General features: G+C 40.8%; 1 protein-coding gene across 4 annotated transcripts in view; it reads right to left on the bottom strand.

The window, feature by feature from the left end:
* Positions 1-23756, bottom strand: part of L3MBTL3 (l(3)mbt-like 3 (Drosophila)) — a 93961-nt gene that overhangs the window by 68621 nt on the left and 1584 nt on the right. For 3 of the 4 annotated variants that reach the window (XM_015557832.1, XM_015557834.1, XM_015557835.1), the window contains exon 2: positions 21952-22025. The gene's annotated coding sequence lies outside the window, so the exon portion shown is untranslated. Of the gene's footprint in view, positions 1-21951; positions 22026-23519; positions 23739-23756 lie in introns of those variants that run through there. The other variant, XM_015557833.1, reaches the window with a different exon arrangement.

The raw sequence follows: 23756 nt of genomic DNA, 5'->3' as shown, positions 1-23756 counted from the left end.
TGCAAAACTAACTTTTTCATAATCATAGTTATTGGCAGCATTATGTTGTTCTTTGAGACTGTTTTCTGTGTAGTATGGGATAAAACAAGTTATGTTGAGATTATTGGCAAGCAATGGGAAAGATCAATGAGTCCTAAATTTGAATAATTGTGTCAGTGTGAGTTTGTGATGCATTTTATCTTTAAAAAATATGCATTTTTCTAGCTTTGTCCACTGAAAAAGTCTAGAAACAATCACTCATCAACAGTAACGAGCAGCCCAGAGCTCTGACTGTGGTCTCTAAATACCACTTCTGGGAGGTCTTCCTGGAGAAGGAGGTGATTTCTGGCAGAAAATGTGCAAGATGAGCCTGGAACATGTCAAACAAAAAAAACAACGAAACTATCAAGGACAACAGAGATCATATCGAAAGAACTCAGGAGCAACTGAAGAGGCTCCTGCAGGCCAAGAAAGGATTCTAGCTGCACTGAATTGAAACGCGTCAAATAAGTTTAAATCCACGAGTTCATAATGATATTCAAAACCAAACAAAAAACAAACCTAGAATACTTTATTGGCCGCCTTTGGGGAGGATATATGGTAACCAAGTCACTATGTATTTGGGAAAATAAACAAGGATTGACCCTGCCTGTACCATGAGACCCATGCAAACTATATCTCAGATAACAAATAGTTGGGTGAGAGGAAATTTTCCTTTAGAAAGAATCCCTGCTAATAAACAAAGGTAATCCACGGTAAGTTATAGCAGAAACAAAGTTCTGACAGTCCTTTGTTTATCCTCAGGAGAACTGAAACATAACCATTTGCAACACGTAATAAATTAATGGCTCTAGGAAACAACCATATATGAAGGAGCATTGCCAGGAAAAAAACAAAATCGAACCTAATCTGATCAAGTTTATTTACAGAAAATACCAGGAACAAAGGAACACGTTAAATCACACCATAAAAATATCAGAAGCAAAATTTGGACTGTCAGAAACTCTTTAGTAACATTTCTCAAAGCACAGGCCACAGACCCTGGGGGGCCCTGACACCCTTTCCAAAGGTCCAAGAAGTCAAAACTGTTTTCATAAAAATACTAAGACGTTACTGCCCCCCTCACTCTGTTGACATCTGCACTCATGGAACAAAAGCATGAGCGGGCAAAGCTGCTGCCACTGTGTTCTTCACCATCCTGCATTCACAGTAAACAAAGGTCAGTTTCACTAAAGACCATCCTTGATGAAATATTTGTCTTGACGCCTGAATATACATCTTTTAAATGTTCTGTATGGTGATAAAGTAAGTACCATAAAGTGGGTGGGCGTGCCAAAGTACTGTGGTTGCCTCCAGGAAAAGGAGCTGGTGAACTGTTGGAGATACAAGCTGAATAAGCTGTTTTGTTTTTCATGGAAAGGGGGCCATTTTTTTATTTCCAAAACTATGTTTATTCAGGTTTGAATATTTGGCAAATGTTTTGTCAAAAATAAATGAAGTGAGCCTGTCACATCAAGAAAAATGCTGACAGCATTTGTAGCTCATGATACAATTTGAGCATTCAAGGGAAAATGAGGAATTTTTGAAAAACTGGTATCCACCACCAAGAGCTTGAAACTTCCCAACAGCTAAAGACTTCTCTAAGGAGATGGGTGGTGACAGTCATGAATACGATTTTGAAATATTTCACAGTAAAATATTGTCAACATTTGGAAGTTCTGCACAACGTGGCGAAGCAGTTATTTTCCAAATGACCAGTGCTTAATGTGACACAATTATGCATGGGTAAAGAATCCATTCAAAGTGCACGGTAGACCAATAGATTCTAAAGTTACAAAGTATTAAAAGCTGATCAACAGAGCTTCAAACTGCACATTACAGCAGACATTTAAGAAACTACCACTTGTTGCCCTGGCAGGATGGCCTGAATGGTTGGAGTGTCATCCCATGCACCAAAAGGCTGGAGGTTGTGGGTCTGAACCCCGGTCGGGGCACATAGAGGAGGTAACTGATCAATGTTTCTCTCCCAATCTCTCTCTCTTTTTTCTCCCGGCCCCCTCCCTTGCTCTCCTGAAACATATCCTAGAGTGAGGATTAAAAAAAGAAAAGGAGCTACCACTTGTCATGTTTTGGTGTAGTGTCAAAGGAAGAATATCCACCACTCAATGAAAATACTTCAAATACACCTCCCTTTTCCAACCCCATAAATTTCAACCAAAACAACATACTGCAATAGGCTGAATGCAGAAGCAAATATCAGAGCCCACCTATCTTCTATCAAGCCAGACATTAAAATAAAGAGACTTACAGAAATGTAAAACAGCAGTACTTATTAGTATGCTTTTAGTTTTGAAACTATGTTTGTTTCGTTAAAACTGTGCTTACATACACTAATGTAATGGGTTCACTATTGTTATTTTTAAATAAGTAAACTTTAAATTATGTATTGTAAATATTGGTAACTGTAACCTACACAAATAATGGCACTTTGAGATTTTCAATTATTCTACCATATAGGATAAAAACTTGTTTTATTCCACAAACAAACTGGCAAGAAGTGAACAAAATATTTGAAAGAGGAAATCTGAAATTTAGATGAAAAGAAATTTAGGAGACATATTAGCAACAATATCATAAATCATAGATATTGTTTGAGCCCTGATGTCAACTATTTTTCAAAAAATAAGATTATGAGGAGAGGAGGAAACATGAATGCCAGGTGGCTATTTGATGACATTAGACAAATGCTATTGCTTTTTCAGAGGGATAATGATAGTGTTTATTTTAAGTATTGCACACTATTTTATTGATTTCAGGGAGGAAGGGAGAGGGAGAGACAGAAACATCAATGATGAGGTAGAATCATTGACTGGCCGCCGCCTGCACACAGCCCCCCATCATGGGGGATCAGCCCACAACCCGGGCATGTGCCCCGATCAAACTGTGACCTCCTGGTTCACAGGTCGACGCTCAACCACTGAGCACACTGGCCGGGTGACAGTGTATATTTTTTAAAGGGGAGTTCTTTGTTGTATTTCAGAGACACAAAGTGAAACTGACAGATAAAATTATGTAATTTGAGGAATTTGCTGTAAATTAATCAGTGACATGATGAAACGAGATTGGCAACATATTGGTAATGGTCACTATGTGTGAAGGATCTATGATGGTTTATTATACATCTTAGTTTTATGTATGCTTGAATTTTTTTATAATAAAAATACTTCGATGTGCAGCCTACTTGAATATATAATATACATTCATTTTTAAATAGTCAATAGAAAAAAACTTGTCTGTTTGAATTATAGCTATCTTCTGTTGGAATATACTAGTCTCAATAATTTTTTTCTTTTTTCTGTTAATTAGAATATGTCAAATATTATACATATATTATTAAGTCTATTTCTGATCATTTCAAAATCTATACAGTCTAAATTTGCAGAAGCATCAGATTTTACTATCATTACAACTTAATCCTCAAAACAGGAACTAGGATATAAAGGCCTAAGAAAGAATTGAATTGACCTAAGAAATAGCAAAAATATTGCCCTAACCGGTGTGGCTCTATGGTTAGAGTAACAACCTGCGCATTGAAGGATTGTGGGTTTGACTCTTGATCAAGGGCCTATATCTGGGTTTCAGGTTCGAACACCAGCCCCTGTTGGAGTGTGTGCAGAAGGAAACAAATCGATGTGTCTCTCTCACATCGATATTTCTCTCCCCCACCTCCCCCCACACACCTCCCTTCCATTCTCTCTTTAAAAAAATCAATGGGAAAAATATCCTCGGGTGAGGATTAACAAAAATAAAAATAAATAGCAAAAAAATTAAGTGAATTAACCTGCACTTAAATTCTCTATGACTCCTACCTCATTAAACAGATAAAGATCAGGAACAAAAGTGACTTCCCTGTTAAGTGAAAAAGAATGGCAACTTCTTCCTGACAGACAGTAGAGTGACAGAATAATTTCCCCCTGGTGGCTAACCTGGGTAAAACTTGAGTGATCCTTTAAAAAAAGTTTTACTGTTCTTTCTCTATAATTTTAACAGCATCAAATCACCAGATAGCCCATGCCAGACATGATACATATACTTTCTAATTTATTAATTAAACCTCTGACATTCTTTCAGAAAAAGATTCAAAGCAACAGGCAATTTACATCCATTAATTCATTTATTTCCCACAAAAAGTTAGGGTGTATTATCCGTCTAGTCTACACTGAAGAAAGTGAGCCTCAGAAAGGCTCACTAACTCAGCCAAAACCATAGTTGGTGGTACGGCCAGGACTTGAACCCGGGTCAGCCTGATCCTACCCCAGCCTGTTTTTCTCCAGCATTATCTGACCTTTGTAGAATCCTGACCCCTCGGAGAATATCGGTGAAACCTACTTTCCCCTATGTTACTTCTTAGAACATGGCAAATCCAGAGCCAGTCTGCTAGCACCAAGGTTCTTGAATTATGTGTATCAGTGCAACACATACGCTTTAAAAATATATATGCTATTGACAAAATAGCATTAAGACACATATAAAACACAAGCAAATTTCTCATCTTTTCTAACTTTAAAACCTATGTATATAAAATTCACAACAGCAAAATCCTGTGTCTAGGAAGAGGAACAAAAAGTAGAAGGAATCTAAAAGCTTATACTGTACAAAGCCTGCACTAAATGTTTTAGGAAATATTTAGAATAAGTTTTTGCTCTATAAACACTGGTAATGTTACACAGTGTGCTTTGCCCATAAGGCACATATCTAGAATTTATAAAAACTGTTTCCATCCATTGTTTTATTCTAAGGTTTGTGGACATTTTGTGCAAAGTACTGTAGCATGAAAATATTTAATATGTTGTCTTTCCCATGGTCTGATTTTGAAGCCACTGGCTACTTTCACTATCACAATTAGTATGAATAGCTAGGATAGATGAGGTGTTTTTCCACAATCTCTTAGTCACGCAGAATAGCCAACAACCAATATTATTTTAACAGGAGCTACTTCTATGCCACCCGAAGTCTTTTTCCCTAGTTTTCATCCTCCACAACTGTGTGTATACAAACATACGAAGTCCTTTCACTCCAACCAACCATGTTCTTAAAGAGGTAAGGAGTTCTGTTTGCTTGTTTTTTTTAGTATTTAGAAATGCTGCTTTATGTTTTAATTATCACCTGGCACTATCCCATAAATAACCTGTATTCCACGGGCCAGAAAAAAACAGGTAGCAGTTACTCACAATACAAGTCACAATCAGTGTTTCTCATTCCGCAGAAATCCCATCCCAAATCTCTTGTTAATGGTGCTGGGACTTCCTAAGAAAGTGCCTTCAAAGTGTACCATGACAGGCGCTCTGTGCTATCAGACAACACCTACCAGTTGCCTCCTAATCTCTTCTAAATTCAAATGGTCTCCAGATGCCCAGCAAACGCACCAATGCAGCTTTTGATTCCCACCAACATACATGTGATGGCTGACAGGGGCTAAAATCAAGGGGACTGACATCCCGTGTGCTTCTACCGGCGTCCACTGTGGATGCCTCCCTAAGGAGATGGCTTTATTGAAGGCGGAGGTCATTACTACTGGCACTTGTGCAAATGTATTACACTCCCAAAGCCCCCTTGTTGTGAAACAGTTCTCTTTAGCTTTTACTAATTTTTATTACAATTTTCTTGCCTGGAGCCTGCAACAAAAAGGCCTGGAGGACAGACTAAATGACAATACAACACTATTTTCAGAATTACCTCCTGCATCTGTCTCCTGTACCACCCACTGTCTCCAAATCAAAGCTGTGCAACTTGACTCCCTCTTGGAGTACTGTATTTAACAGATGAACTAACTTCCTCAATTGCTCAAATAAATCTCTGGAAGTTCCAACCCACCATACACCACTAGTAATCAAGAAACATTAGATGGTGATGAAATTAGCTAATATCTTACATTCAAAAATCCTGTGTTATGAGAAGACGGGGAAGCAGGCCCTCTCATACATTGATGGCAGCATTATAAATTGAAACAACCCCTATGGAGACCAACTTTCAAGAACATATTTGACAGTGCAGCAATCCTAGTCCTAGAAATGTATTCTACAGATACTTGCACATATTTATAAAAGGAAAATGTAAAAGGTTACTCACTGAATATAGCAAAAAAGAAAAAAATGTTCATTAATAAAAGCCAACTGTGGTACATCCATACAATCTATAATAATAAAAGCATAATATGCTAATTAGACTGGACAGCCAAACGACCTTCCGGTTAACCTTCCGGACGAAGCTGGGGCTGTGAGGGCCGAGCCCCTTGCATGAGTTTCGTGCATTGGGCCTCGGGTGGTATAGAATGCCATTGTAAAAAAAAAAAAAAAAAAAAATGAGGAAGCACTTTATATTAAGATAATAGAAAGGTCTCCAAGACAGAATAGAAACAGAGACATGGATACGTGGAACAGACTGACAGCTGTCAGGGGGAGGGCTTTGGGGGACTGGATGAATGAAAGTAAAGGGATTAAGGCTATATATATCACATAGACACAGAGAAGAGAGAAAAGGGGGTGGGGAGTAGGTGCAGGTGGGCAAAGAGAGGGGAAATGGGGATGGAAAGAGGCGTTGTTTGGGGTGATGGGCGCACGATGCTATGTGCAGATGATGTTTTGCTAAGTTGTAACACTTGAAACCTGTATGGTTTTGCAAACCAAAGTCACTTCAATACATTCAATAAAGAAGAAAGAGCTCCCAGATGTCTTTAATACTACTAATTTTGTGCAAGATACAGGAACGACATGCTACCATGTATATAAAACCAAGGGGTTATATATAAATATATGTACTGGTTATATGTGCATAGACGATCTTTCAAGGATTGTCGGAAACCAGTAACACTAGCTGCTTCCAGGAAGGAACAATGGTTTGCTGAAAGACAGTCACGGGAAGGAACTTTCTCCCTGTATATGCTTTTGTATCTGTTGAATGTTAAACAAATTTTTTTCTTAATTAAAAAACAAGTTTTAAAATCTTGCTTCATATTTATATAAAACAGTTTATGTTCTAAAAGGCATGTCTTCCCACGTTTGTTATTGAAGCCAACAACTGAAGCTACAGCTTAGAAGTCAGTAAGGGAAATCAACTTCCCCAAAGCTCCTGGGTAATTTGGTGGTAAGTATTCAACTGTACATGCAAATGCATCAGCTCCACAGCTCAGTAAGACAAGGAAGGGCAGAGTTCAGTTCTCCACAGTTTAGGTATGGGAAAAATAAAATCTATACAGCGGATCCTTGGCATTTGCCCACCATTTATAGTTTCTACCACTCCTGAGGGACATGTGAAGTTCCAGGGACATTGAGTCAGAGACATGATTCTGCATCACACACAGCTCAGAGGCAAGAGCAAGTGGCTGGGGCCGGTCAAGGTCCAGGTTCGCCCTCAGTCAGAGGGCTTAGTCTCCGTGCTATGGCCACTGTCAATAAAGTGATAAAAACTGTTTTTCTTGTTAAGAAATGAAACAAACAAAATTAACTGCTAGTTGATTCTAGCATTGATGACAGAATAAAGGGAATATGGAAATGTTTTTGGAAGTGATAGGTCCTGGCCACAAAATTGAAGTTTCAGATAAATTAAAGACTGAAATGTCAAATGCAATGATGACTCAGACACATGTGTGTGAACAAAACTACCAAATGCTCCAAAAGGAAATAAGTAGAAAGGATGTGTGAACTTGTTTCAATAAGTGCTCCAGACAGTACTAAAATTGCTCATCGAGTGAGATAAGTAGTCAAGGTCTAGAGAGATCATTTACATTTTCAGTTACACTTCAGTCATCTGAAGGAAGGAATTTTGTGCTACAATGAGTTTTTTCAAGTTGAGAATTGGTGATGGTCTTGCGATATGTCCCTCACAACTGGCAAGAGCCTACTGTGTTATTCTGAGCAGAGATAAACAGAGTTTGTGTGTCCTTCATAATCTTCCCCTCATACAATCCCTTCACTCACATCCATCATGAGTGGATAAAACGGGGCTCAGTGAGGGCACGGACTACCCCCGTGCTGAGCTCCAACGGCACATTCAAGACCAACAGCCTGCCTGGAGCTGAGCTGAAGAGGAGATGACAGTCCCCTGGAAGATGAGCAACCCCAATTAGGATGCTCAAACCTAATGTGAAAGACGGGCTTTGCTTACAAATCAAAAGCCTGGATCTGCAGAGAAGGTGAGAACTAAAGATTACTAAGAAAGGGTACTAACTGCTCAAACCATTGTTTCCAGATATTATATTTCATACAGCTAGTTAACATTCACTAAAACCAGTTAAATAGTTTTTATTTTACAATTGCTTTTTGAGAGTTGCATTTTATAGTATTATAGTTAACGGGTGCATCTGAAAAAAATAAGGTACAGAGATGTGGCCACAAGTGGTTGTAAAATGGGTACAGACATCACCTTAAAAGCAGCACCTGAGAATCAGATTAAAATTCTGTCATTCAGACAACAGGATGACATACCTGGGTCTGGTGTCAATGGACTAAACCTACCAGGTTTTGGTTAAGAGGGCAATGTACATTTAGTTAAGCGTGAGTCGGGAATGCCAACCCTAAAACCATCATCATGAAGCAGACAACATGACAACGATGCAGAAGGTATGATGCAGCAACAAGAAAAGTCACCTCCACTGGGGGGAGGCCGCCCTGTGGCTCTGACGCCCACTCTCATACCCTCAGCTGGCTTTTGGTTTCCTTGTGGGATTCACCCATTGCTAATCAAATGCTGTATCTGGCACCTTGTGATATACTCTAAAGTCCTAAAAGTCATTCATCAGCAATCTCACCTAAAAAGCCTGCACCCTCATATTTTTTAATATGGTTTTTATTGACTTTAGAGAGAGAGGAAGGGAGAGAGAGTAGAAACATCAATGAGATTGAAACATCAATCGGCTGCCTCCTGCACGCCCCCCACTGGGGACCAAGCCCGCAACCCAGGCATGTGCCCTAATGGGGAATAACACAGTGACCTCCTGGTTCGTAAGTCGACACTCAACCTCTGAGCCACACAGGCTGGGTAAAGGCCTGCACCCTTATTAATGTGACATATAAAACTGCCTCCACCCCTTGTCATCCTTCACAGGAGCAAATCACATACTTCATGGGTCATCCTCATACCTGCCACACGCTCACAAGTTCCTCCCTCCATCCCGCACCCTTTCCCGAGACACGTCCTTCCTTTGCGCCTGCTCATTTTGCTTTGCAAAGTTTGACAGTGACCTACTCTGTGACTTCAGACCAATTATTATCTTGAAGTTTCAATCTATAAAGTGTGGAGAATAACAAAACTTTTCTTCATTGGGCACTGATGAGGATTCAATTAGATGAGATAAGCCGGTGCCTATTACATACTAAGCAGTCAATAAAATGTTAACTTTTTATTATAATTATCTGGTTTAACCATTATTCAAGTTCATGAGAACTGCTCCGTGACCTTAAAAGGTTAGACAGCAGCTTCTCCCCTCATTTCATTTCATTTTATTTCAATAGCATCTCTTGTAGTAGGCTCCCTGTGTTCAAATCTACATCACAATATCATCATCACTTCATAAAAGTGGGTATTCTGCTAATTGCCCCTCATATTTATTTACATGGCTCCAGACAAGACTGCTAGCTTTCCTACCAGAATAAGACGTCTGAAGTAATGCAGCAGGATCTGCCTGTGGGGAGAGGGCTGGACCCCACGCCAATCCGACCACACACTGTAGGCTAGGGCATGTAATGAAGGTGAGAGAAAAGGCTAGGGCAGCGTCTCACAAAGTCTGCTCCTCAAAAGTTACCTTTTAGGGGACCTTTTATTCAATGCCATGATGAAAAGCTTTAAGGTGAAAGGGATCTGAAACCCCCTCGGGGTCCCTGGGAGACGCACAGCTCGCATCGGCAGCCGTGCAGCCAGCTGTGCAGTGCTGCCGCCTAAGCCAGTTTCCCACAGTCGCTTAGCCTTGTGACTACCATCACAGGACATCGAGTTCCATGCAACCTCGCTTTTGGAAAGTGCTGAGCTATGGAGAAAACATTCAGAAAATAACATAAAAGTAGGTAGTGTTTTACGGGAGGTAATTTATTCACCTTCAGGTCAGGTTCAACTCCAGGGATGCTCCCTTCTGGCCGAGCTCCCAGCCCGCATCCAAGTGTGGAGATCTGCGGTGTGTAACACTGGGGAATATCCTCAGGGCCTGTGGTTCTTTAAGTCCAAGGCAGAGAAATATATGATCCTGGGAAATACATGGCCCACGGTCTGTCTATGACATTTAATTTCCTTTCCGATGGCCTCCTTTGCATGACACCAGAGAGGTACCAGCCGGTAAAGGAAGAAGTCACATACCCACAAGTAAGACCACATAGGGATAGCCAGACAAAGGCCATAAGCCTAACACACATTAAAGGGGCACAGACATCCTGGAGCAGAAGGGTTTCTTCCATACTTTGTCATTTAAAGGATCTCACCAATACCAGCTTATTTGACCCTCACAACTACCGCGTAAGACTGACAATTTACTAGGTGCATCACCCTAACCTCTCTTTGAGACTTAGCTCCTTCATCTGAAAAATGGAATAGGAATATCTACTTCATAGAGATTTAATTTTTTAAAAATTATCCACGTGAGAGTGCTCTGCACATAGTGGACACTCGGTCCACAATAGCTACAGTTATTCTGAAGCAGAGAAATAAGCTGCTCTCCAGTGTCCACATTCCCTCCAAGCCCTGGTTTACCAGATATCGGAAGCAGCCAGAGCAGAGGAAGGATAACTGTGCCAAGGCCAACACCTCTGCACCACCAGCCCATTTGATTTCTCAGGAGCCCAGAGACGAAGGCAGGGAAAAGCAAGGGGGTTAAGGGAAGGACGGTAAGACTCTGGGATTTCACAGGCATGTAAAATTTCAAAATGAATTTGGAAAACTGATGTAAAGTCAATAACTACTCATTCCTGCCAAGCTCTTAGAAAGAACATTTTAACAACCAAACAAACGAAGGAAGACATAATATCTGAATAACAACCCAACACTAGGCCACTGATAACCTTACTGTGACATTTTTGCTGAGCAGGCATAAAAGTTTCCTCACGTTATCAACTTTGGTTCCAGAACCTGCTTTTAAAAAAGCTGGTGCAAAGGCCAATAGAAAGCACAGTGGGAGATTTCAGCAAGAGGTCAGTAGGAAAAAAGAGATGAAAGGTATGGATCCTCCCCAAAGGGGACTAGAATGACTCCAGTAAGAGTCTTTCTCTGTATGAGTACTCGAATGCATGTACATGAATTGCCAGAAAAGAAGAGCTGCCAAGAGAGATTCTATACCCCATTATAATATGTATTACACCGTATCATGATCATCTGAGAGGCTTTGGAGGAAAGAGACCTCATTTCTTTATCCTTCCTGAATATCTAAAGCATCAAAAAAATGTTTCAAAAGAATAAATAAAAGAGAAGGGGGGGGGAATGCAAGGTTAGTTCCCTACAAAGGGGGACTGCATATAGGGAGAATCAGGAAAAAAATCTTCATTTGTCCATCTATCACTTATTCTTCGGTGAAAATTCTATCCACCAACTAAGCTGCTAAGTATTTATTTACCTCTTTGGCAGAAGCATAACATTACTGCTCCAAAAACACTTCTTATTTAAGTGTTCCAAAAACACTACTTACTTAAGTGTCAGTGGAGAACACATCAAAAGAAGTTAAATTCAAATCTCTTAAACAGGCTTATTCAATGGGATGAGAGAAAAATCTAAACTCACACTTGAAGCATCTTTCAACAAACACACATTGCTACAGAGAAAAATTTTCCTTTCAAATCAAGCATGACAGATACCAGCTTTGATATTCTACTCACCCTGACTGATAAGAACTCTGAATCGCAGACATACTGGAATTGAGATCTGTGTGGAGAGATGTGAAATTCTGCCCTGAGGGCCCAACTTCATAGATTTTAGGTAGGCAAATTCTAGATTATTTAGATATGAGGACTGAAATCTTAGTGCCATCAAGAGCCAAGAACAAGCCCTTGAGAATCTGAGTCTTCTGTCTATATCTATCCTTAAATAGTAGACACCCGCAAGTGGCAAATAATCTATGCTTCCTTTAAATATGGAGTCAGTTATTATGATGGCTCCTTCTTATTGATATTTTCTCAAAAACCCTTCTTTGCCATATCTAGTGATTACATTTTAATGAGAACAACCCTATTTATAACTCTACGTATCTGATTTGTTACCTTTTCTGCCATGGAGGTTATAGGCAAAGGGTTAGTCACTGAAGACAATCTTTACAAAATCTCAACTTCATGCCCTTCCGTTTGTTTACTGTACGAAGGATGAATTATTTGAGATTCTGTGGCCTAACCTACATACTTCCTCTAAAGGAGGAACAGAAAATGAAAAATGCCTTTCAAGAAAAAAAAAGTACAGTACATAGAAAATGAAATCACAAACTGACATTAAACAGGCCAATGGCATATTTAATATACTCTCACCCAATGCTTTTATTTGAAGTTCATTTTCAATGTACAACTATAAAGATTCCTCAATATGAAACAGAAATAGTCTGAAAAGTACTATCATATCATCAACATACTACTCTAGCAGGATAATAATAGAAATTTTACACCATTAGAGGGATTTCAAAGGGCATTAAAAGAACAAGAACCTGTCTGACACAGATATTTAAATGCTTATGCAAAATATGCCTGAACTGAAATTTAAAACACACACCTAAAAGTAGAATCTTATTCTTTTTTCTTATTTTACTTCATAAATTTTAAATGCTAAAAGTAGTAATCTTTTTTCTTATTCAGCTTCATACTTTCATTGAACATAGAGCTAAAATTAAAAGATTTACACTTGATTTCTCTTTTGCAAGTAATGAAGTAGATGTGAACAGATTTTTATTTTTCTCATAGAAGTCATGTCTTCAGGCTAATCTTGATAACCACTTGTACCTAAACTCCTTAGCAATAGATTGAACAGCTAGGCCTCAAATCCACTAAATAAGACCACAAACCCATAGGGTGAATTATTCAGATCATTTAAGAACCAGACCAGAGTGTCCACTTAGGAATTTCAATTCACAGTTCAGGGTTCAATCTGCTTAACAGATGGGGGAAAAATTCAACTGATTTTGGTGCCTGAACAATCCTAGTCAAAATGATCTAGTAACTGACCTAGTTTAATTCCATAAAATTACACACAACATAAAACTCTGGTCTAATCTTAAAAGGGCCTGGAACATAACAAATGCTCAAAAAAATAAAAAACACACCTTATTAGATAAAAGAGCTTCAATTAAGGAGAAATAGTCTACTCTGTAATCAACGCATGCAATGGCATCATAAGTCAGACTAAAGCTCTATGGTACAACAGATCTGTGTAACTCCCATTGCAACACAGAACCACCCAATGGATCAAGAGACTCTTCACTTCATTTGTAAACATGGACATACTCTTCTCGTTAATGAGTTTAACATCAGTAATGATAGCACTGCTGATGAATATATTCTTTTATGTGTGTGTGTGTGTGTGTGTATACATATGTATAGTTTTTAAGTATAGACATTATGGGCTTTTTATTTTTTTAAATATATTTTTATTGATTTCAGAAAGGAAGGGAAAGGGCGAGATAGAAACATCAATGATGAGACAGAATCATTGACTGGCTGACTCCTGCATACCCATTACTGGGGGGATTGTGCCCGCAACCCAGGCATGTGTCCTTGACCTGAATCAAACCCAGGACCTTTTAGTTCGCAGGCTGATGCTCTATCCACTGAGCCAAACTGGCTAGGGTCTGATGAATATATTCTTAGTCACAGTCTTGGCTTTCATTTCTAAATTTTGATTCTAGCACTGTACATTCCGCCCCCCTTCCCTCCACTTCCCTGCCTGCAGCTTCTCCCCCTTATCTCTATTCCTCATTCTCATTTTCTTCTTTCCTTTCATAATCCTGGCTTCTGAGTAAATGCTGTTATCTTTAGAATTCAGTTTGGTAAACTGAGGTCCATTCTTTCCATTTATTGATTGATTTACATTTTTTGATAACTAACCCTATTGCCTTATCAGGTCTCTTACAAAAAAAACAAATGAAAGCTTTTTAAAAAACAAACCCAGGAATTCCCAGACCTAATCTGAATAATGTTCTGTTAATAGTTTGTGATCATTTCAAGGCCATGAATAGACCAAGGTGTTCTTTTCGGTATGACTCAATAATCGGTCTTTTCCCAATTGTTGGTTTAAATTTTTTTTATATCCCATAATAATAGTAGCAAGTGAATATTTAAACGGGAATTATGGGTGAATGCAGCTGTAAGTTATACTGTAGCGCAAAATTGCGAAGCCTTCGATCAAAATCAATGTTTCATGACATCTGTCATTTGTTTTGACACATCTTTCAATTTTTAGGTTAATCTAATTATTATGAATTATAACTATTTTTCTAATTTCATCCGCTGATTGAAATCAATGGTTTTATTTTAGTTGAATATCAACCCATTGTAAAAGTAAGATGAAAAAAAGAGAGTGTTCAAGCAAAGATCGAGTTGCGATTGTCCAGTTCTTGATGCATCAAAAGAAAAAGGAAAAGTTGCAGAAAGGTGCAACTACGTTAGCTGCAAAACAATTTAAGTGCAACAGAATGACCATATCAAGAATTTGGAAACGTGCTTCCGAAAATAACTGCCAAGGAGAATCTTATGTTAATGTTGATTCTTTGAAAAAACAAAACTGTGGACGTAAATGCAAAGATTATGGAGGAAAACTTGAAAAACTTAGACGTATTCCTCTTAGCAGAAGAGGCACCATATTAGCCTTTGATAATATTTCTCCCGAAATACTGGATAATACGTTTCTGTCACTTCAACAAGTTACGCTGGAAGCAATGAAGAGCGATGGCTCCAATAATTTTAAGCTCGTGCATATAGGGAAAGCAAAGCTTCGCAGCCAAGTGATCCTCCCTACAAGTTTAAAATGCAGTAACGAAATTACAGAAAAATCCAGAAACTATCTGAACTCTCAAAATAAAAATTAGGAGTACTATTTTTAATTTATTGTTTAATTTGATCTAGTTTTTTGATAACAAATGTTGCGTTCTATATTTATTTTCTTTTGCTACTATTATTATGGGATAGAAGGAGTATGTGTTTTCCGATGGTCTTAGGCGACCCCTGTGTAAGGGTCGTTTGACCCCCAAAGGGGTCGCGACCCACAGGTTGAGAACCTCTGTTTAAAGAATTAATAGAGCTAAGCCCTTCCAAGGTGCGTTTGGAATGTGCTCGGAGATACTTTCTGGGTATTCTCTTGCTGATCCAATTCTTTTTTTTTTGTACTGAATTTATTGGGGTAACATTGGTTAATAGAATTATATCGGTTTCAGGTGTCCAATTCTGTAATACATCAGCTGTACATTGTATTGTCAAGTCTCCGTCCACCACCATTTAGCCCTCTTTTACCCTCCTCCACCTCTCCCCACCCCTTTCCCTCTGATAATCACCACACTAATATCTGTGTCTAGGGTTTGTTTTGTTCTGTGTTTGCTTAAACCTTTGGGAAGAAAGAAGATGCTCTTTAGAGTGGGTCAGGAACTTTGGACAAGAGGGTGCCGTGCAGTTGTGACATAGAAAGGAAGAGGCAGGAGAAGGAGAAGCAACTCAAAAGGAGGAGTAACAACAAAAACCAACCTTGCCTGTGCTTTACACATTAGCTCAGGTCTCATCCAAAATGAAACCAGCAGCCAAGCCAAAGCACCTGGAAGTCTGAGATATCATATCCAAGTCTCAAAAACCAGGATATTTGGGTGTTTACTGCTCCTTCAGCCAATGGACTGTTAAGAAAAATCAATAAAGTGATGTGGTGTACAAAGTGGTGAGAGCGAATAGCTAGTCTGGCAATCATGTCACTCATCCATGCAAAACCACTGTGACCTGCCTGTATAATCTAATTATTTTCTTCCTTTAATCCTATTCAATGAATAAACTACCTTATGAGAGGATAGAAATCATAAACCGTATCATTTTCCTTGGTCCCACCCCTTTCAAACTGCATGATATGAATTCAGACAAGTTACTAAGTATCTCTGAAGACCAGTTTGCTCAAAAAGGGAAAGAATAATGCCAAATGCTCAAGGTTAGTAGAGGTATTTGAGATAATACTCAGTGCCTGGAACAGTACCTGGGCATGCAGAAGGCACTCAGTATTTGTTAGGTAAATAAATATAAAGTACCTAGCTTTGTATGTGATAATGAGAAGGCATTCAATATACAATTACACCAAATATACCAGCATTTCAGTGTTTTGCAGAGGGCATCCCACCTCCCAAGTCCCCACTTTAGAAACATTTAACTTCACATCCAGCTGCACTGCTATAGCACCTACTGTACTTATCTCCACCAGTGGCCAGCACTGAGCCACGGCTTTGTTTTATTAATGAACACTCCATGTGCTTAGATTATCTCCTGGACTAGATTATGAATACATTGAAGCAAAGAACATTTATTCAACCCTGTCCTAAGTGTTGGTTACTTGAAGCACTCCCCAACAAAGACTTACACAAAATAGACGCTCAATAAATATTTTTGGCTAACACAAAACACTGACTTACAAAAAGAGTAATCATAGAGAAGGCATTGTACTATTACATATAATGCACATGCAATTCTTCCCTTCACTATCCAAGTCACTAATTCTAAGTCCACTTCTGAGGAAGAAACTGAGGCTCATTAGACCACCCAACTTTACTCAAGTTCCTCTCAAAAGCCCTTGTTCTTTCCGCCAAACCACTCTGTTTCCTCTTAAAGGGCTTTTCCAATCCAATTTCATAAATCAAACTCAGTTATATTTCAAGGGTACCCTTTCCTGGTGTTTTGCTTTCATCAACTTGCTGCATACCTGATGCTGCAGTGAATACAAACTAATTCATAATCTCACGTCAGTGAAATGATTTAACTTAGTTAAGAGTAAAGAGGTAACTTGAGATTATTGCCATTGGATAATGAAGCTTTATAAAATACATCTTCAGGATGCTCTGAACTTCAAGATATCATATGTAAATAAATACACATATCTATCCTATCTAATAAAAGAGAAACATGGTAATTAGCTGTACCTCTGCTATCCTTCCCATTGGCTAATCAGGGCGATATGCAAATTAACTGCCAACCAAGATGGCGGCCAGCAGCCATGCAGCTGAAGCGAACATGAGGCTTGGGTGCCCTGGCGATGGAGGAAGCCAAGGTTCCCTGCCTGCTGCGGCCCAGCTCTGAGCTCCGGATGCAACAATGTTGCAATTATAGAAGCTAAACAAAACCCAGATACCTGCTTCCAGTCAGCCCACCTCGGAGCTGAAGCCGCAACAAAGTTTGAATTACAGAAGGTAAATAAATCCCAGAATAAAAAGAAAAAGAAAAAAGGAGAGACTGGGAGCTTCAGCTGCAGGCTTGGCCTGCCTGAAAACAGCCCTCAGCTCCTCATCCAGGCTGGCCAGGCACCACAGTGGGGACCCCCACCCTGAAGGGGGTGCAGGCAGCCTGAAAACAGCCATCAGCCCTTCATCCAGGCTGGCTAGGCACTCCAGTGGGGACCCCCACCCTAAACGGGGTGTGGGCAACCTGAAAACAGCCATCAGCCCCTCACCCAGGCTGGCCAGGCACCCAAGCAGGACCCCACCCTGATCCGGGACACCCTTCAGGGAAAACCAGCTGGCCCCAACCCATGCACCAGGCCTCTATCCTATATAGTAAAAGGGTAATATGCAAAGTGACCCTAACAGCAGAAAGACTGGTCACTATGACACACACTGTCCACCAGGGGGCAGGCACTCAGTGCAGGAGCTGCCCTCTGGTGGTCAGTGAGCTCCCACATGGAGGAGCTCTGCTCAGCCACAAGCCAGGCTGATGGCTGCCAGTACAGCGATGGTGATGGGAGCCTCTCCTACCTCCTCAGCAGTGCTAAAGATGTCTGACTGCAGCTTAGGTCTGCTCCCCGCTGACAAGTGGACATCCTCCGAGGGCTGCCGGGCTGCCAGAGGAATGTCTGATCGTCAGCTTAGGCCCAATCTCCTGGGGAGGAGGCCTCAGCCAGCAGATGGTCATCCCCGGAGGGGGTCCCAGACTGTGAGAGGGCACAGGCCGGGCTGAGGGACCGCCCCCCCCCCCCGAGGGCACAGATTTTTGTGCAATGGGCCTCTAGTCTATATATAAAAGCCTAAGTGACTGAAAGACCGTTCGACCATTCAACCATTAGCTATGATGCGCACTAACCACCCAGGGGCAGATGCTCAACAAACAGGCACAGAAACATGGAACACACTGATGAATCTAAGAGAGAAGAGGGGAAGAGATTAACCAAAGATCTTATATGCATACTAGAGGCCCTGTGCAGATTCATGCACCAGTGGGGTCCCTCAGCCTGGCCTGAGGGGATCGGGTTTAAACCGGCTGGTACCCGAATTTGTGCACCAGTGCACCAGTGGTGTCCTCAGCCTGGCTCGCAGTGATCAGGCCAAATCCATGCACCAGGCCTCTGACATCCCCCAAAGGGTGCTGGATTGCGAGAGGGCACGGGCCAGGCTGAGGGACTCTACCGGGGCACGAATCCGCGCACTGTGCCTCTAGTGAATATACAGATCTCTTGTACACAGTGTCTTCCAGACAAATAGTTTACTTTAAATACCCTGTCCCCCCAAACCGTTGATAGTAGCAAGCAGGGGAAGTTGTAGAGCAGATCTTTACCAGGGTCACCTTTGGTGAACATACTGGGCAAAGGAGAAAACAATCAGTCCAAATCTATCACCCTCGCTAGATTTACAATTCAGGCAGTCCTTGACAGCCAGTGAAGAGATTCTTACTCATTTCTGAAGACTCGGCATGAAAGCAGAAATGTAACATATGTGCTACGTGTATACAATTATATGTCAAGGTTCTGCATTAGTTAACTGGGGAAACCCATGTTTCCTCGAGCTCTGGCTCCCAGGAGTGTGATAGCCCTTATTCTTTTCCACTGGCACAAAGTGCAGCTGTCAGGCTCACATTAGCAGAGCGCAGAGTTGTGTCTACTCCTCGGGTAAGGGTCTAGGGAATTCCTCAAGGGCAAACACCTCGTCTTTTAGTGTTTGGCCCTGTAAGAAGTCAGTAAAAACCGGTTAACTAGTGGAAACACTGCCAGGGCGTCACTCAGGCTTCCCATCCTTGGGACCCCGAGGGTAGTCCTGCCCCACACCACATAAAGTAACTTCTCTTGTAAATTTTCTACCCTAAGTATATTTACTATAAATAGCCTTGGCGGAAATATATATTTCTTAGAAATAACCTACCAAACAAACCAGTCGAGATTATTGAAGAAACAGCCATCTATTACTCAAGGACTAATTAAATAGGCATGTCTTTCTTCTTTTCTGCACTATTGGTTTTTTTGGATTCCTGGAACATTGATTAGATAATCTGTAAGAAAAGAGAGATGAACTAAAACTTGTCAGGGTTTGTCCAGTTCAGTATCATCAAGTGGAAAATAATGATAGTACCTGTGACATTTTTTTCTGTCTAGAAGATAGTTGGTAATAACTAGAAAAAAGTAGCAACGGGGTCTAGAAAACATAGGGCCCTAGAAAACATAGGTCCCACATTTGTAGGACCCATTTCCTGGCCCCTGTAGTCTATATACCTACTATCCTGGTTACCTATTTTCTCATCCTCATTTCCCAACAGACTCAAGCAACTAAAAATATTAATTACAGGATACGAATTCCCCTCACACCAACCCTTCTACTTTCATCACCCTACCATTCCCACAATTAGGCATCATTTTCAATTTGAAGTATTCATTTCATGTACTCCTTCCTATTAAATGACTAGTTTGGGATAAATAAATTTCACTTGGTGTTCAGCACCATGTTAAAGCATGGTCCCTTCTCTCACAGCGCCAATACTGTAAAAGACAAACTACTTTTTTCCTGAAGAAAAGAAATATCCTCTGCAAGTACTGTGACAAGTCCATATAATATACACACCAGAAACCAATCTAATAATTTTAGCCAGGAATTAAATCACTCTGTCCTGCCCTAACCAACTACCTTCTGCCCTTCACAAAGCATGGCTAAGGTAAAATGACTGCCAAACATCTGAATCAGTTCTCCACAGTTCTCCAAACTTTGTTTCATCTGATCCTTTCAACAGAGGAAGGGAGGCAAGCACTCTTGTTCCGAGTTTCCAGATGGGGAAAGGTAGGCTGAAAGAAGTAAAGGGACGTACACAGGTATTTAGTGATTACACTGTCTTCTGATTGCCGTTCTAACACTCTATCTGCAGCCCCAATGAGTTCCCAAATGGAGGGAAATAATCAGCCTTCCCCTCAGCACGTCTAAACACAATACTCCCTGTCTAAGGAGACCCATTTACTCTGCCTCAACTCTACTTCTGTCTGCATGGTGTTCTTATAGTTGATCTTGACCCATTGTCTCTGCTGCATGATGCAACATGGACCACATCTATTTGTTTTGCTATAACACTATTCAAGATGATTCGCAAGCAGAAAATCACAATAAAATCCTGTTAACAATAATTTTTATGATGGTAATTATTCAGTTTTGACATATAGACCAGCGATCGCCAATCAGTGGTCCGCGGATCACTGGTGGTCCATAAGGTCCGAAAGGTTGGGGACCGCTGATAGAGACCACATCCATCCCAGCTATAAGGTGGCCCATGAGGATTAACAGTCCTGCTCATAAAAGGCGGGGCTAATTTTTTATTTTGTTTTTGTCAAACAACATCATAAACTCTTTTAATACTTAAGAGAAGGGCCCAGCCGGTGTGGCTCAGTAGTTGAGCATGGACATATGAACCAGGTCACAGTTCAATTCCAGGTCAGGGCAAATGCTGGGATTGTGGGGAATGCAGGAGGCAGCTGGTCAATGTTTCTCTCCAATCAATGTTTCTCTCTCTCTCCCTCTCCCTCTCTGAAATCAATAAAAATATATTAAAAAAAAAATCTGTTAAGAGCCCTGGCCAATTGGTTGGAGTATCATCCCATATACCAAAAGGTTGTGAGTTCAATTTCCAGTCAGGGCACATACCTAGGTTATGAGTTTGATCCCCGGTCAGGGTGTGTGCAAAAGGCAAACAATTGATGTTTCTCTCTCTCTTCCTCTCTCTAAAATCAATAAACATATCTACATATCCTTACAGGAGTATTACAAAAAAAAAAAAGGAATCTGGTAAGAACTCATAGATAAAGAACAGAGTGACAGCTGTCAAGGAGAAGGGGGTTACTGGGCTGGGTGGAAAAGGCAAAAGGATTAAGCTGCAAAACACCCCACAAAAAACACGCACACACAAACACAAACTCATAAACACAGACAACACTATAGTGATTACTGGAAAGAAAGGGGCATAGTGGAGGTAGAACGGGTCATAGGGGACATAAATGGTGATGGAAGGAGACTTGCCTTGGGATGATGAATATACACTATAATATACAGATGATGTATTATAGAATTGTACACCTGATATCTGTATAATTTTATTAACTAACTAGAGGCCCAGTGCATGAAATTCGTGCACAGGTAGAGTCCCTAGCAGCTGCTGGCTGCCAGCTGGGGCCTTCCTTCATTCCACGCCACCCCCTGGTGGTCAGCGCATGTCATAGCGTGTGATCGAACTCCTGGTGGGTCAAACTCCCAAGGGGACACTTTGCATATTAGGCTTTTATATATATAGATGTCACCCCAATAAATTCAATAAAAAAGAACCTGGTAAGAAAGCCAGTCCAAAGATTATTCAAAAAAATCTCAAGCTTTTCTCAATGTTTTATTCCAGCTTCACAGTGCCAAGTCTTTCATGCATTCAAAGCAGCCCCCATAAAATGATGGTTTTTCTGCCAACCTTGTCCCCACATGCTCCTTCTTCCTGATTTCCAAATGCAGTCTTTAACATTTGTAAATATATTAAGCAATTAGTTTCAACAAGCAAATCTTACCTTCTGGTGGCGAAGAAATAATTATCTGGTGGTCTTTACGATTGCTGTCCACCCGCAAGACTTCTCTGGAAAGTCTAGCATTGATTCAGAGAGGAAAAGTAAAAAATCAAAGCACTGTCATAAAAAAGAAGCCTTGAAGTCCACCATCCACAATTTAAAAGTTTAAAGTTTGGATCGCTGACTCACTGCATAATTTCACACAATACCACTCAGTATGTTAACATAAACTAGTCCTGGATGAGGTGCAATGGATTTTATCATTCAGGTCATTCCCTTATCCCAAATTCCCCCATTAAGGTCCCTCCCATTGTATGACAAAAGGGTGAAGGTTAAAGGGATTATTTGACTCAACTTTATTTCTGTCATTGCTTTTATCTTTAAAATTAAAGTTGCTTTACTGAACATACTACATTGGCAAAAGAACAGATACAGTGTAAGTGGATTTGTCCATATATTTAAGTGTTTAAATAACATTATGCAAAGCATCCAGAAATGTCTTATCCAGTGAAACAAAATTATACTCTTGGTACTACTTATTTTACGACTACATAAAACTGTATGGTTAGGATACTAAATACCAGCCTTCAATTACATTTATTAGAGACTAAAAATGATCAGCGCATATAAAAGGCAAATTTAAACCAAGGGTCTTTATTCATTGTTTCAAACTTTTAAACACAGATTGGTATTTTTATTAACATTCAAGATGAAACTATCCGCTGTGTCTCCTGATTAAAAGTTGGTCAAATGTGTAGACAACGATAGATATGAGAACAAATTATTTCTAATCCAGGGAGTAATGAAGCTCAAACCCCAGAATAAAAGCCAAGTGCATTTCCCATACAAATAACGAGGGATGAAGCTACAGGGTGGAACTCATTTGCGCTCGGATTTACTGAACTATTTCTGATCAGCATCCTTTCACCCAACATCTGGCTGCTCGCTCAGGTCCTCCAATTACTTCCACGTCTGAAGGGACTACGTAGCTACAAGTAAAGGCCAAACTTTGCTCTCGGCCTTCGGAACTTAAAGATGCGCTTAACCACTAGAGGTCTCCCCTTGGCCAGTTTTGCTCGTTCGCTATTTTGCTGCACTTGAAACTTTCCGGAGAAATGCTCTCTATGCGAGTCAGTGTTTTTCTAAAAACTTGCGCAAAAATCCACGCGATCGAGCTAGCCAGTACGGAGACTCTCGGGCTCCCCAAACCAATAACATATTACAAACAATGCTCTAAAAACCGAAATTCAAATTCGACGCACTCGCCCCGGCGGCTCCCCGCCCCCCCCCATTCTTATTTCTCATGTCTCCCCTAACTTAAACTCAGAACAATTAAAAAATCTATTTTTGTTTCTGTGCACTTTGATCTCTAAGGCATTTTTCTGGCGGTAGGCGCGAGGTGGTTAAGGAGCCGGCCGAGGGATGCAGGGAGGGGGAAGGGCCGAGCTCACAGCGCCCGAGGAAGTTGCATAAGGAAAGAGACTCCGTTTTTTGGGTCCCCTCAAAAAATCGGCGGGGAGGGGGAGGAAAAGGAAGCGGTGGGGAGGGAGGGGAACCGAAGCGACGCTTACCTCCGTCCCCCCGTGGAAGGGTGGGGTGGGAGCCGGGGTCTGCGCGACCCCGGAGGACGGCTCGTCACCCCCACCTTCTTCCGAGCGCAGACGCACGAACGGGTCCCCCCCACCCTGCGCGGGCGAGGCGGGGAGGAAACCGCCCGCTTTTAAACTTTCTCTCACGGTCGCGCAAAGGGCGTGCTGCGACCAGAAAGGGTGGAGGTGGGGGCAGATGATCAGGCCCCTTTTCCCTTA

Source organism: Myotis davidii, unplaced genomic scaffold, assembly GCF_000327345.1.
Source record: "Myotis davidii unplaced genomic scaffold, ASM32734v1 scaffold147, whole genome shotgun sequence".
In the NCBI taxonomy this organism is placed as follows: domain Eukaryota; kingdom Metazoa; phylum Chordata; class Mammalia; order Chiroptera; family Vespertilionidae; genus Myotis; species Myotis davidii.
This window is presented reverse-complemented; position numbering and strand designations above follow the sequence as displayed.